Genomic DNA, 16,306 nt, shown 5'->3' with positions numbered 1-16,306 from the left:
TAAAAAAAAACTTGGGTAAGTCCATCTAAATAAAGGAGCCCGTAGCACCCCCTCCTGGACACAGCACTAATTTCTTTATAAGCCAAAAAATAGTTTATAACTTTAAAACATTGCTGAGGCTGCTTCAATAATCCTATTTCAATTCTGTAAAGTGCATTAGATAGGTGGAGTACTTCTTTATATGTAAAAAAATTGACAAATCTTTGTATGTTCTAGTTTTTGTTGTGCAATATTTTAAACAATTTTAATTTTTTAAAAAAAGTTTAGATTGCAAAATTATTATGCAAAATCTAGTAAGTTAATTTTAATGAAATTTGGTGTACGGTTTTAGCACATTAAAAAATTTTTTTAAGCGAATTAGGAAGGTTCCAAGTGTAACCTAAGTGATGGAAAATAATTGAATAAGGACAGGCTTGTTTTGCCCCCTTATTTTATATTTATTGCTATTTTGAAGCAAGGGTGATAAATTAAGACATTTTTAACAAATCGCATCTGATAGAAAATTTAATTATCTTCGTTTTATTCCTATAGGACTTTGTTCTAAAATGAATAGTTTTTAAGTTATAAGCAAAAAAAGTAGAAAAAAAACGAAATATTTTGAAATTTTTAAATATTTTATCTTTTTATTAATGTTCGGGGCATACTTGAGAAGGAGCATAAATTAATTATTATTAACGAAGTTATCACCTAACTTTATCCGCAAAAATCTGAATGCCACCTCTCACATCCACCTAAAAACAGATTCTTACTTGTCTAATTATATTCTTAAACGCTGTAGAATGATATAATTTTCCGGCGCGCGGCATGTTTGTACGTTATCTGACATTTAGATAACATAAACTGAACACAGTGCATAAACCATATAGGTACGTCGACGTTAATAATAATAATTTATTTATAAATTATTGTTAAGTTTTCAAGTTAATGATAAAACAGAAAAATTTTTATTATTATATCATGTGGATTTGTATGCAAATTTTATTTTACCATAATCATATAATTTCGGAACAGCACGCGCTTCGCGCGTACCGCCCTAGAACCTTCAACCGCCCGGTGCTACAGCACCCAAAAGACCCCTGGTTAAACCGGCGCTGGCTGTACGCTTCGGTATATACGTATATATATACAAAATTTATTTTGGTAAATCCTTTCCCCTCAATAGGTAGACCCATTTTATAAGCCCCCCTTTTACCAAATACACAATTTTTAAAAAATAATTCCTAGTAGAAAAGGTGGAAGTCGGACAGCCTCTTCTGTATACCGGAAGTCACAACTTAACGTGCATCAATATATATATATATATATATACCTATTGAGGGGAAAGGATTTACCAAAATAAATTTTGTATATATATACGTATATACCGAAGCGTACAGCATACGTTATTGCTTCCATATATAGGGTAGTTCAAGGCGCGTTGTCACTTCCAGCGGTGTTGTCATATTTTGGAAGTCACAACGACTCGTCTGCTAGATTTACCTCCTATTTTGAGCGTAATGTGTGATCTTTTGAAACTTTTACTGTGAATACAGTTGTCTGTGTTTTAAAGTTGTCTATTTAAATTAAAATATTGATATTCTTTTGATTATACAGGTTTACAAAAAAATATATTTCGGACTATTTGACGAAACCATATGACTAGGGGGGTTTTTGGGGTCGCTAACCTCTATCACGTCAGGTAAAGGTCATTTCAAGGACAAATCAAGATAAATCGACAGTCGCTCTGAAAAAGTATATTAGGAGGTTTTTGGGGTCGCTTGTAACGAATCCAAGATCCGCTGACCTCTATCACGTCTAGCTGAAGGTCATTTCGAGGTCAAATCAAGATAAATCAACACAATCGCTGTGAAAAAGTATATTAGGGTGTTTTTGGGGTCCCTGATCACAAAACTGGGGCCCGTTGAGCTCAACCACGTCAGGTAAAGGCCATTTCAAGGTCAAGTCAATTTTGTTAACTCCTCCTGATTTGAACTTGAAATGACCTTTACATGACGTGGTAGAGCTCAACGGACCGCAGTTTTCATGATCAGCGACCCCAAAACTCCCTATACTTTCAGAGCGATTGTGTTGATTTATGTTGATTTGACCTTAAAATGACGTTGAACTAGACGTGATAGAGGTCAGCGGACTCCGGATTCGTCTTCAGCGACCCCAAGAACCCCCTAATATACTTTTTCAGAGCGATTGTCGATTTATCTTGATTTGACCTTGAAATGACCTTTACCTGACGCGATAGAGGTGAGCAGACCCCGGATTTGTGATCAGCTACTCCAAAAACCCCCTTGTCATATGGTTTCGTCAAATTGTCCGAAATTTAGTTTTTTTTTTGTAAACCTGTGTTAATGATACCTGTCTATGACAATATGATTGATATTTATTTTACAAAAATACTAATATATTATTATTGCTGTAAAATGGATTTATTGGAATTAATTAAAAAAGTGTTAATAGTAAGTCATTTATTTATGAAAATTATATCAAAAATGTTAATAAATAAATTTGAACTTATAGAAAATTTTAATATTTTAGATTTTATTACAGGCACCGTCCTTTTAATTTTTGATGTACCAATAATAATATGTAATAAAAAAATTAAATGGCTAAACACTCCAGGTGGGGATTAGCCGCTAAAAAGCTATCTAGATCCATCTTTTCGAGCAGATTTTTTCCAGTCTGCTACTCGATACTATTGACTATTCTTCTCCATTTCTTTCTATCCTCTTTCTTTTTCTGCTAGTCTCTAATTCCTGCCCTATATAAATCTTCCTTTAATTCCTGTAACCATTTATTCTAGTTCCTCCGCGTCTCCTTCTAACTCCGGGTTTCCATTGTAAAATTGAGTTTATAGTTGTTGCGCTACCTGCTCTCCATATATGCCCCAACAATCCAATTCTGTGCCCAAATCTGAAATAATATCTACCCGGATCGAAACATTTTTTTTAATATATGAAAATAGTTATTTATGAAACGGAGCGAGTGCTATACATCGCGTAAGTTCGCAAAAAGTACTTCACGCACAATTTCATACAATATTTTATCTACGATAAACAAATAAAAATACTGTAAGTCTTCGTCACTGGAATTCATTTCTATTCTACAATTTTTAGAACTTTGACATATAAAAATTCTAATTTCTTTCAAACCACAAAACTGTCAAATTTTTTTTTGTAATTTATTGCTCATTATGTCATCACCATGACAAAGCGAAAGTTAAGAAAGAATATTTGATTATATGAAAGTGTGTCAAAATAGTGAGAAAAAGTAAATCCCATTTAAAATACATTGTTACTTCATGCTTACTTTAAAGCACTGCATCTATAATGACAGTTTTCACAAACTAAAAATTTATACATAATATGACATAGATCGAGTAGATAAAAGTCATTTATTAATTGATTATAGTCAGAAGAAAATTAGATCATGCACCCCTTGTTTTTTATAATTGTTAACATACTAAATTACATATCCAATAATTATTGTTATCCATTAAATAGATCGATGCAGATCGGCCTTATATCGGATCCTCTTCTATTAGTCCGTTCGCTGACGGTAAAATATTGCAAAACCCATAAATTTTAAAAAACCACTTAAGATTGACATGAAATTTGGCATACACATAGGTATCAAAGAAGAAAATTGATATTGTGGCGATGTTTTCTTTTGCCATGGGGGTGACTTTCACCTCGTCTAGGGATGAAAAAATATACGTTCAAAATAAGTCCGGAAATGGATTAACTGACTAATTCTAAGGAACTATTGTTATTTTTTGTTCATTTTTCAACAAAAAAAAAACACATTTTAACGGTTTTTTTGCAATTAACTCAAAAAGTAAGTATTTTATCGAAAAAAACATTCTTAAGAAAAATATAGCCCATAAAAAAGTGAAAAATGGTGTACTTATGTATGAGATCCCTAGACCCAGTAAAAGAAGAGTTGTAACTAATGACAAATAGGTTCATACACGTCAAATTTCAAATTGAATATTCCAACGTGAAGTGTCAAAAACTAAAGCACTTTTTGGGGAACACTCATTACAACTTTTTTGTAGTGTTTAAAAAAAGGTTAAAAAGTTTTTAGCATTAAATTAAGGAAGTTAGCAAATAAAATTGATCGTCACCACTTCACAAGTTGATTTACTCGTGTATGTATTGTTTATAAATATGATATGTAAGCTTCATTGGTTCAAAGTGCTTATTTTTGAAGGGGATGTAATTGAAAGGGATTGAACTAGTCACTAACCAACTGTGTATGCCAATTTTGAACAGCTATATCTTAACCAATATTTGTCTCAAAGAAAAAAACATAATCCTAAATATTCAGAAAAGCAAAACCTACATTTTTTACTCTTCGTAATTTTTGGTAGCACTAATAAATTTTATGTCATTTTGAAAAAAAAAAGCATCTCTTTCAAAATTTAAACAATTTTACTTTAAAACCCAATTTTTTCAAAAATTAGCCCTTACTTAGCCCGAATTAAGGGGTGATTTTCGGAGTTTTTTAAGAAAAATAGGACCTACTTTATTTTGAAAGTATCTTTCTTAATTTTAACGATAGAAACTTTTTTAGAAAACATAAAAAAGATTTTTTTAAAACTTGTAATAAAAAGTTGTAATAAGTTTTCTCAGAACAGTGCATCATTTTTTAGTTGCTATCATTTTTTGGTTATTTCACGTGAAATTATTTATTTTTAAATTTGACGAATATGAACCTGTTTCCTGTTTTACATTAGCTACAACTTTGCTTCTACTGATTCTAAAAAGTTATACGTACATCAATTTTGTTACTTTATAAGTTATATTTTTAATGTTTTTCCCGATAACATACCTACTTACTTTTTGAGTTATTGGCAAAAAACCGTATAAAAGTGTTTTTTGTTGAAAAATTGACATATTGACTAGCAAATAACTCAAAAAGTATTAACTTAGTGAAAAATTCTATATAACAGAAGTTGCTTAGAATTAGTGTGTTTATCCATTTCCGAACTTATTTTGAACGTATATTTTTCCCCTCCGAGAAGAGGAGAAACTCAACCCCCAGGGCAAAGTTTTCTTTTCACTTTTTTTCTTTTACATGTTACCTATGTGTAAGCTAAAATTCACGTCAATCCGTTCTTTAAAATTTGGAGCAAAAACCGTTAATGAACTATACTATCTCCGTAAGATCGTAAAAAATGAATCAGAATATTTTTCCTATCGACTAAGGTACAACCTGGAATACCTACTTTCAATACACCAATAATAATTATTATTGCGTTTTTTATAAATGCATAAAAGCATAATATTTCAGTGCATATTTCAATTCAACTGTTTTTTGCATAATTTAAGGTTTTTTTAAGTGCATATTTCCCGATCTCTATTAATTTAATGTATTTCTCCATGAGTTTACAGCATAAATCTTGATAATTATAACTGTTTTGTTTGTATAATTATTGTTTTATCATACAGTCAAAGTCACCCTTCAATCCCAAACATTTTTAAAAGAAAATAAAATTTTTATTGGATATGTTATATTATGTTCAATCAAGCAGACATTCCGTTAACATTTTTAGTCACAAAATATCAATGTTAAAGTATTATTAGAGCAACGTGTTACGGTATCACATTTCTTTTAATGACCGACACACAAAATATTTTAATGACGGATCCCACACTAAGAACCAGATTTTTATTACCTACTGCTGATAAGGTAAAGAGTTATCAAATATCACTCGTTGTCATCTCTGTGTTAATTTGAAATAATAAAATATAAATATTTTAGTTTTGTATTCTAAAATATTTGGAAAAAATACCTATGTATTTTTTTTCATTTAGGTACACATCATTTTAAGGGATTGTCCGGAAGAGTACAGGCTCAATATATCGGCATATGAATTTTGTTTTAAATACCGTCCGTATAGAGGTGTTCGTTGGGGATAGGCGCAAAATCTTGGTCCAGTGCTAATTAAATGCATTAATTTTTTTCGAATTATGAGAAAACTAATAAGTATTTTTGAAAAATTTAAACGCAGAATGGAAGCTTACATTATTAACGAGGGCATAAAGTCCCTGAAAACTTATATAATGTTTATTTTAGTAACTTATATACCTAATATATGTTCATTTTAATAAAGTTAATGGGATGAAAAAACAAGAGAAAAGTTAGTGTGATTTTTAATTTCGAATATTTCATTCAAAAGAAACTTTTTGTTTATTCTAAGGGACTTTCGGTCCTCCGTAATAATGTTATCTTTCATTCTGGGTGTATGTTTTAAAAAATATTTATTAGTTTTCTCAGGATTCGAAAAAAATAAATGTATTTAAATAGCATTGGACAGAGATTTTGCGCCTACCCCCTTAAGAGAGAGTTTACTGTATTTTATATTACTACTAGAATTTATTACTTTAAACTTTTTATCGCTCTTGATTCATTTTATCGTGTATTTACATTCAATTGTAATTGTACATTCAATTTTTTTGTATATTTTTACACGTTTTATTACTTTCGAAATAACAATAACTATAAAATCTATTTTTCAGCCTACTTGGGTCCAAAAAATACACAATTTTCGGAAATTTCGTTAAATGAGAACATTTACCTACATTTCTTGTATTTATGAGGAAACAGTAGCGATTAACAGGTAGCGAAAACGCGTTCCAAGATTGCGGCTGTAATCTTGAATATTTTTTCGAGATATTTGGCACACGTATTCGTAATATAATAAAGAATGGCGGTACAGACCCCAATTTGAAAAATATATTAATGTGTGGAAATTACTCTGTAATTAAACACAATATTAAAAAAACGAGCATGTACCGCAATTAAGAAGAACAAGAAAATAAACTTTTTTATCCGATGCCTAGATTTTGTGTCATTTTGGAACTACTAAATTTTTTTATTCCATTAGTAGTTCCAAAATGACACAAGATCTAGGCATCGGATAAAAAAGTTTATTTAAAGAAAGTGTATTTTTTTCTTCTTAATGGCGGTACGGGCTCGTTTTTTTAATATTGTATTTAATTATAGAGTAATTTCCAAATACTAACATATTTCCCGAATTGGGCTCTGTACCGCCATTCTTTATTATATTACGAATACGTGTGCCAAATACGTCGAAAAAATATTCAAAATTACAGCCGCAATTTTGGAACGCGTTTTGGCTACCTGTTGATCGCTACTGTATCACCTTAAGCTTTTAATAAGATTTTTAAAATTAATTTAGATTATTTAATAGATATACTCACCGGCACGCAAAACGGGCACCCCAAAAAATGGGTCATTTTGATGGCTCGTATCTTCTAAACCTATTGTCCGATTTAAGTATTTTTTTAATATATTATAGCCTTATTCTTTAACAATATCGCTGTAATAATATTATTTCTAGACATGTAAGTTATCATTATATACCGAATACCAGGCGTACCAATCAAACTAGGTTTTTTCTCAATTTCCACAACAGCCTGTGGAATATTCTAGCCTTTATACAATATTGAAATTAAAACCTAGCTATAGCCCCAGGTTTTCTTAACATTCTGTTTTTTATTCATTCGCTTATGTTGGATAATAAAAAAGTTAGTTACTTTAACAACTAGCCATGTTCTTTATCGATACATGGTGTTTCTAAATAAATGCGACAAACTTTAAGGGGTAATTCTGCATGAAAAAATAATGACTGCAAAAATAAAATTCTTTTGCCAAACAATCATTATTTTTTCACGCAGAATTACCCCTTAAAGTCAGTCGCACTTATTTAGAAACACCCTGTATTGATAAAGAACATGGCCAGTTGTTGAAGTCCATAACTTTTTTATTATCCAACGTAAGCGAATAAATAAAAAAAAACAGAATGTTAAGAAAACCTGGGGCTATAGTTGGGTTTTAATTTCAATATTTTATAAAGGCTAGGATATTCCACAGGGTGTTGTGAAAATTGAGAAAAAAACCCAGTTTGATGGGTACACTTGGTATACAATAAAATTTACATGCCTATCAACAATATTATTATAGCGATATTGTTAAAGAATAAGGCTATAACATATTAAAAAATTACTTAAATCGGACAACAGGTTTAGGAGATACGAGACATCAAAAATTACCAATTTTTTGGTTGCCCATTTTTCGTGCCGGTGAGTGTAGATTGAATTAGAAGTTCATTGTAAAAAAGGAAGTAAACAAAAACACGAGAAAAATTAATTTCTATAAATAAATAGGTAAGTAAATATTATAGACTAAAATAAGTACAGATAATATATATTTATAGAGATATAATTAGCTTCATTTAAGGCTAACTTTAAAAGTAAAGCAGATTTAAAAGAAAGCTATTATTAATGTTAATCAGTCGTTTACCAGCACTGGAAGCGTACGGTTGTATGTTTTGTTTTGTTGTGTTTACACATTTTGTTATTTGTTTTGATTTGATGTGTTGTGAATACTAGCTGTAAGTGTTTTATTTTTTTTTATTAATATCATCACATCACCAAGTTTAAACGACCTAGTTAAATATTTGTATAATATTTAACCTTGACACCATGACGTCCAAAAATTGTGAAATTTGCTTAGCTGAATTTTCTGAAAACGAAAAATATCAGATACGTTGCCATGGAGATTGTAAACGGTATTTTTGCATCAAATGTTATGGTCTCAATAAAACAACGGCAAAAACTCTACTGGACCCAAAAAATTCTCATTTAAGATTTTTCTGTACTTTATGTGATTCGCCTAGTCTCAGATATCTAAATGAAAAAATTAACAGTCTTTCAAAAAATCAAATACCACAAGAGAATTTTGACGCCTTAATTCAAGTTACAAAAAAACTCACTGATAATTTGCCAATTTTCATCGAGACATATGATTTATTAACCAAAAATGACGGCAAATTAGACTATATTACGAAAAAAATTGACGAGATACATAAATTAAATAACCTGCTAAATCCTGAATATCTTTTAAAATCGATAAGGCAGATGGAACAAGATATCTTCAATATATCGTCAGTTTTTTTCGGCTGTTCCAATGACACGATTAAGGTGCAAGTCCAAGATTCAAATTCATCTGAGATAAAATTGGGACTAGATAGGCTCTCTTCAAACGTAAGTGAAATATCTAATCAAATGAGTAATCTTTCAAATAAACTACCTACTATACCAACGAAGAAAGATGTATCGAAGAGAGACATTGTGTATGCCAATTCAAGTACTCAAACCGAAGACACTCAACATTTCGAAGCTAGTCCAGTCACAAAATCAAAAAGTGCAGAAGATAAATGCCACTTTGTCGTTATTAGCAACTTAACCCCAATTTACACTCCTATTCAAGTAGTTCACTACATTAAAGAGAAGCTAGGTATCAAGATGTTATGCCCTTCTTAAAGATGCCAACACAACAACAGGGTCCTCATTCAAAATAGGTATTAAGTCTAAAACATCTATTGACTTATTATTTAATAAGGAAATTTGGCCACCTGGTGTAAACATTAAATGGTCTACAGAATCCTCATGCTCCGAACCAACAACTTCATCTGAGGCAAATATGAAACCGAAGCACATCAGAAGCCCAGTTAGCTTGGAAAATCCAATTACCATTCCAAGTAAAAACAAAAATGAAGTTCAAAACACAAATATACTTACTGACAAGCAGGCCATCGAAATTAGCAAATCTAAAGATCCGTTCCGTTCCCAAATTAATTTCATTAAGAAAGATACTTTGGAACCATCGATAAATTTGGATCCTTTAACACCACCAAGAGTTAGATTAACCAATAACTCAAACAGTCGATATCTTCTAGCAAGATTAAGGGAACCGGATATATTAAAAGCAATTAAGCTACATCTTGCTTTCCTACACGACCAGCCTGCCTCAGTATTTTGTGATGGATATACCAACACCAGTGTGAAACTATTTTTGGCTTCCGAAGGACTACCTACCAAGACTGAGGAACTAAGAAAAATTCTTCTAGAATTTAACGATGCCTATGGAATTGGTCAAGCTGAGGTGGAAGCTGATCTTGTTGCTTATAGGTCCTTTCTAAGTTCAGAAAGAATCATACATCTACAAAAATCAAGGGAATGTCACCGAAATTATTATTCTACTAGCTCTCCAAGACGAAATTTTTAAATAACACGACGTGTTCTGAGGAACTAGAAACCTCGAATAATTTTAGTGATGACAACTTTAGTATGGTTCTGATTAATATTCGTTCTATAAGAAATAAAACTGACGAATTATTTTTGTTTCTGGAAGAATTAGGATTTCCCCCGATAGTTGCGGTTACAGAGCACTGGCTTGAAGTCAACGAGCCTTTTTTTGTAGAAAAATATACCACAATTGCTAGGTATGATCGTCCAAGTTCAGCTCATGGAGGCACCCTAATTCTTTCTAGAAATAATGATTTTTCTCTGATTACAAAATATGACTTTCTGTTAAATGAAGCCTTCTTTGAGTTTTCCCTAGTTTATAATAAAAATCTTAATCTTTACATTATTTGCATCTATAGATCACCTGACTCCCCTGTGGAACTATTTTTTCAGAACCTGCTAAATTTTTTAGATGACTTGCCTCATAGAAGCAGAAAAATTCTATGCGGGGACTTCAACATTAATTATGATGCTGCTTGTGCTACCCAAATTTCCTTGGTCAACATATTTGAATCATATGGTTTCTCAATGCATGTTAATTCTCCTACAAGGGTTACAAAAACTTCATCTACCATAATTGACTATATTGTCTCAGATTTCTCACCCCTTGATGTCTGCTCTACAATTATTAATGCGGGATTATCAGATCATGAAGCAGTATTTACGAAGTTTAACATCTTCAGCAAACCCTCCTCGAAAACCCGACGTTTAGGTAGGATTTTTTCCGCTGGGAATTTTCATAAATTTCAAAATTTATGCTTAACTTCTGAGTGGCATTTTCCTTCTGCGGACGTGGACTACAATTTCAACGATTTTATAGAAAAGCTTGTCTCTATCTTCAATAAGGCATTTCCTTTAATTTCAATTAAGCCAAAACATCACAAACCCTGGGCTACAAAAGGTATTCGCATATCAGCCAAAAATATGCGCTCACTATTGTATATTAAGAAATTTGCTACCAACGTCTCTGTCACTCAATATATCACCAAGTACAGGGTAACCTATCTAAAACTCATCAAATCAGCTAAAAAAGCCTACTATAAAAATCGTATGGAAAGCTCTAAAAGTGTTGCAAAAGAAACTTGGTCCATAATAAACGATCTTCGAAATAGAACTCACGCAGTTCAAACATTTGCCCTTCCACACCCGGAAAATCTAAACGAATATTTCGTTAATGTGAGTAAAAATATAACTTCTACTATTTTGCCACAAAAAGATCCCATTTCCTATCTCCCCAATTCAGGAGTGTTCTCGAATTCATTCTTTTTAAGACCAATCGATATAACTGAACTGATCCAAACTATCAATAGTATCAAAAGCAAATCATCCTGTAGTACTGATGGACTATCCATAAAAATCTTCTCAAATCTCACAGAAAATGTGTTGGAAAACCTCGTCTCACTAATTAATGATTCCTTTGAAAGAGGCAAATTCCCAGAGTGCCTAAAGATAGCCATTATTATTCCCCTTCATAAGGGTGGTGAAAAATCTAATGCTTGCAACTATAGACCTATTGCCTTACTACCGGTACTTTCAAAAATTATTGAGAGACTCATAAAAACCCGTCTCATGTCCTTTCTCATTGATAACAACATCTTATCCCAAAATCAGTTCGGCTTTTTAACTAATAAATGTACCACTGATGCCTTGTTTTCTGTGTTTCATGAGGTTTACCAAGCACTAAACAATAATCTTTATACTGCCACTGTTTTCTGTGACTATGCCAAAGCTTTTGATTGTGTAAATCACGACATTTTGATTAAAAAACTAAATTTCTATGGGATTCGAGGTATTTCTTTGAATTGGTTCCAATCTTACTTGAATAATAGGAAACAAATAGTTAGAGCAAATGATACTGACTCTAGTCTCAAAAACATTGTATGTGGAGTACCACAAGGTTCAGTATTGGGTCCTCTACTGTTCCTTATCTTTATAAATGACATCACTAACTTAAAAATCGATGGAAAAATTTTTCTTTTTGCTGATGATACCAGTATCACTTGGAGCAACTCAACTATTGCATCTCTTCATGCAACTATAACTTCTGATTTGCTTACGATAAAAACCTGGTCTGACTCTAATTTACTCTCTTTTAACGTGGATAAGACAGTAGCATTATCCTATAAAAGTGCTCTTCAACCCCTGCTTGTTAATAACAGCCAGATCTCTACCGTTGATTCTGTAAAATTTCTTGGTATTTTTTTAGACAGCAACCTCAAATGGTCCCTTCATATCGATGTGTTAAGTAAGAAACTCGCCTCAGCCTGCTATGCTATAAGATCTGTTTCGAAAGAACTCAATTTAGCATCTTCTAAACTAACATATTTTTCTTTGTTCGAGTCTCATCTTCGATATGGTCTTCCTTTTTGGGGTTCTAGTACAGCTGCCCAGTTAGATGTTATTTTTAAATTACAAAAAAGAGCAATAAGGTATCTGTTTGGCCTCAGAAGAACAACACATTGCAGAAGTTACTTCAAAGATCACGGCATTTTAACCCTTACATCTTTATATATTTTAGAAACTGTTTGCTTAATTCGTAAACACATGCATGTCTTTCCAGCAAGGCCTCGTCATGACTACTCCACCAGAAATTCAAATTTTGATGTCTATTTACCGATCCCGTCCTCTGAGTTAGTAAAGAAATCTATATTATATTCCGCAAAAAAACTATACAACCATCTTCCTTTACAACTCAAATCTGCAACATCTTTCCCCAAGTTCCGTAAAATGACAAAAGCTCATCTATCTAAAAGACCATATTATTCAGTAGAAGAGTTTCTTAATGACTAACTAAGAAATTACAGTAATGTACAAGTAACCAAACTTATCTATATTTGGGTGTCACATGCAGCAGCTTAAACTTATTAGTTCCTATGTCTATAAATAGTTTACTTTGTTGTATATTCACTTTGCAATTTCTATAAATTGTTGCAAATATATCGATTTTGTTTTTTTTCTTTACTTTATTAACTTATATTTTGTATTTATGTATATTTTTTTTATATTGACGATTTATCAAATTTCAGAAAATTGTATTTGTTATTGTTAGATATTATTTATTTATTTTTTCTGACTTTAATTAAGCTTTGTCCATAAAATTTGTATTTTCAGTGACAATAAAGCATATTTCTATTCTATTCTAACACAAAAGTATGAAGTTATTCATGTTTCATACACAAAATACTAAGTACAATTAGGACCGCGAATCCACAACAAATGAATGTCTGGAAACCGTTACACAGGGTTGCCAAAAAACGGAAGTCGCATCGAGCGGTGTGGTATACGGAAGACGCTACGCGTTGTGTATATAACCTGTATAATAGTACGGGAGCGACACTAGCGCTGGTGATATACCGTCGAACTAAAATCTGATCTTATGAGTATGTTAGATACGATATGACTTCCAGCGAAATTTTTAATATAAGCCTTCTAATACCATCTAGTAGCCAAATTCGTAAAAATATAGGCAAAACGTTGTGACTTCCGAAATCGGAAGTCATAACGGTATATATGAAGTGACAAGGATACATGTATCAATATATATATATATATATATATATATATATATATATATATATATATATATATATATATATATATACAGTATGTTCCTGTAAGTTGTATCCATATGGAAAACTTTTTTATTATTAATTTTCCGAAAAAAAGTTATTCTTCATAAAAAGCTCTGCATGGTCCAAAACCTAAGATTCAGCAATCAGATATAAAATTTTATGAATATTATACGAGGTATGTCAAAAAGTTTGAATTTCACTCAAGAGTAAAGTAGCTTTGTTTTTCACAATATTGAAAATTGCTATTATGAAAAGTTGTTTGGAATTAAAAACTATAATCTAATATGCAATTACATCCTTCTAATTGAAAAATTTTTTTTTGAAAAATTATGGATAACTAACATTATTTCAATTCTGATAACTCTTTTTTTGTTAATTTTACGAAAAAAAGTGATTCTTAATAAAAAGTTCTGCATGGTCAGAAAACTAAAATACAACCATCTTATGTCAAATTTTATCAATTTTATACAAGGTATGTAAAAAAATATGAATTTGGCTCAAGAGTAAAATACCTTTATTTTTCACAATATCGAAAATTGTTATAATGAACAGTTCTTAAGAATTAAGAACCCTGTTTCAGTATGTAATTACATCCTTCTACTTGAAATATTTTGAACTATAAAGGTATTTTACTTTTGATCTAAATTTATCTTTTTTGACATACCTCGTATAAAATTGACATAAGATGGTTGTATTTTAGGTTTTAGAGTACTTTAGACCATGCAGCACTTTTTATAAAGAATCCCTTTTTTCGTAAAATTAATAATAAAAGAGTTATTAGAATTAAAATTACTGAAAATAATGTAAGTTATCCAAAATTTTTCAAAAAAAAAAAAATTCCAATTAGAAGGATGTAATTGCATATTAGAATATAGTTTTTAATTCCAAACAACTTTTCATAATAGTAATTTTCAATATTGTGAAAAATAAAGCTACTTTACTCTTGAGTGAAATTCAAACTTTTTGACATACCTCGTATAATATTCATAAAATTTGATACATGATGGTTGAATCTTAGGTTTTGGACCATGCAGAGCTTTTTATGAAGAATAACTTTTTTTCGTAAAATTAATAATAAAAAAGTTTTCCATATGGATACAACTTACAGGGACATACTGTGTATATATATATATATATATATATATATATATATATATATATATATATATATATATAAAACAAATGAAATAGAGAATGTGGAAAAATCCCCTTACGAATAACTCACACATCCACTATTTCTGGCTGGGAAAAATTTTTCGAATAGAATCAAAGATCCAAACACCAGTTCTTAGAAATGTGTTTCGCCCTCTTCAACCTCCGTGGGCTCGTCGGTAAAGATGAGAGGTTGAATATCTTTAGACACATTCCATCAAAAAACAACATCCGAGACATAGACATAACAGGAGCGTAAATCTACGCCCAACCTGAAAATGACAGTCTCAAGTTTTAATTCCCTAATTACTTTAGAGTAAGTAAGATAATGTTTATGAAAAAACAAAAGATGTAGATCTTTGAAACACACTCAGTGATCAAAAGATCCACAGGTACTGGTTTAACGACCACTCGTACGAAATCAAACAAATGAAATAGAGAATGTGGAAAAATCCCCTTACGAATAACTCACACATCCACTATTTCTGGCTGGGAAAAATTTTTCGAATAGAATCAAAGATCCAAACACCAGTTCTTAGAAATGTGTTTCGCCCTCTTCAACCTCCGTGGGCTCGTCGGTAAAGATGAGAGGTTGAATATCTTTAGACACATTCCATCAAAAAACAACATCCGAGACATAGACATAACAGGAGCGTAAATCTACGCCCAACCTGAAAATGACAGTCTCAAGTTTTAATTCCCTAATTACTTTAGAGTAAGTAAGATAATGTTTATGAAAAAACAAAAGATGTAGATCTTTGAAACACACTCAGTGATCAAAAGATCCACAGGTACTGGTTTAACGACCACTCGTACGAAATCAAACAAATGAAATAGAGAATGTGGAAAAATCCCCTTACGAATAACTCACACATCCACTATTTCTGGCTGGGAAAAATTTTTCGAATAGAATCAAAGATCCAAACACCAGTTCTTAGAAATGTGTTTCGCCCTCTTCAACCTCCGTGGGCTCGTCGGTAAAGATGAGAGGTTGAATATCTTTAGACACATTCCATCAAAAAACAACATCCGAGACATAGACATAACAGGAGCGTAAATCTACGCCCAACCTGAAAATGACAGTCTCAAGTTTTAATTCCCTAATTACTTTAGAGTAAGTAAGATAATGTTTATGAAAAAACAAAAGATGTAGATCTTTGAAACACACTCAGTGATCAAAAGATCCACAGGTACTGGTTTAACGACCACTCATACGAAATCAAACAAATGAAATAGAGAATGTGGAAAAATCCCCTTACGAATAACTCACACATCCACTATTTCTGGCTGGGAAAAATTTTTCGAATAGAATCAAAGATCCAAACACCAGTTCTTAGAAATGTGTTTCGCCCTCTTCAACCTCCGTGGGCTCGTCGGTAAAGATGAGAGGTTGAATATCTTTAGACACATTCCATCAAAAAACAACATCCGAGACATAGACATAACAGGAGCGTAAATCTACGCCCAACCTGA

The 16,306-nt window shown here is 31.5% G+C and overlaps 1 protein-coding gene across 3 annotated transcripts in view; it reads right to left on the bottom strand.

Moving 5' to 3' along the window:
• LOC114347035 (227 kDa spindle- and centromere-associated protein-like) overlaps positions 1-16,306 on the bottom strand; it is a 1,075,867-nt gene that overhangs the window by 618,879 nt on the left and 440,682 nt on the right. The gene's annotated exons all lie outside the window — the stretch shown is intronic.

The sequence above is a fragment of the Diabrotica virgifera genome, chromosome 1 (assembly GCF_917563875.1).
Source record: "Diabrotica virgifera virgifera chromosome 1, PGI_DIABVI_V3a".
Taxonomy (NCBI): domain Eukaryota; kingdom Metazoa; phylum Arthropoda; class Insecta; order Coleoptera; family Chrysomelidae; genus Diabrotica; species Diabrotica virgifera.
The sequence above is the reverse complement of the archived record's forward strand: the minus strand, read 5'-3'. Positions and strand labels throughout refer to the sequence as shown.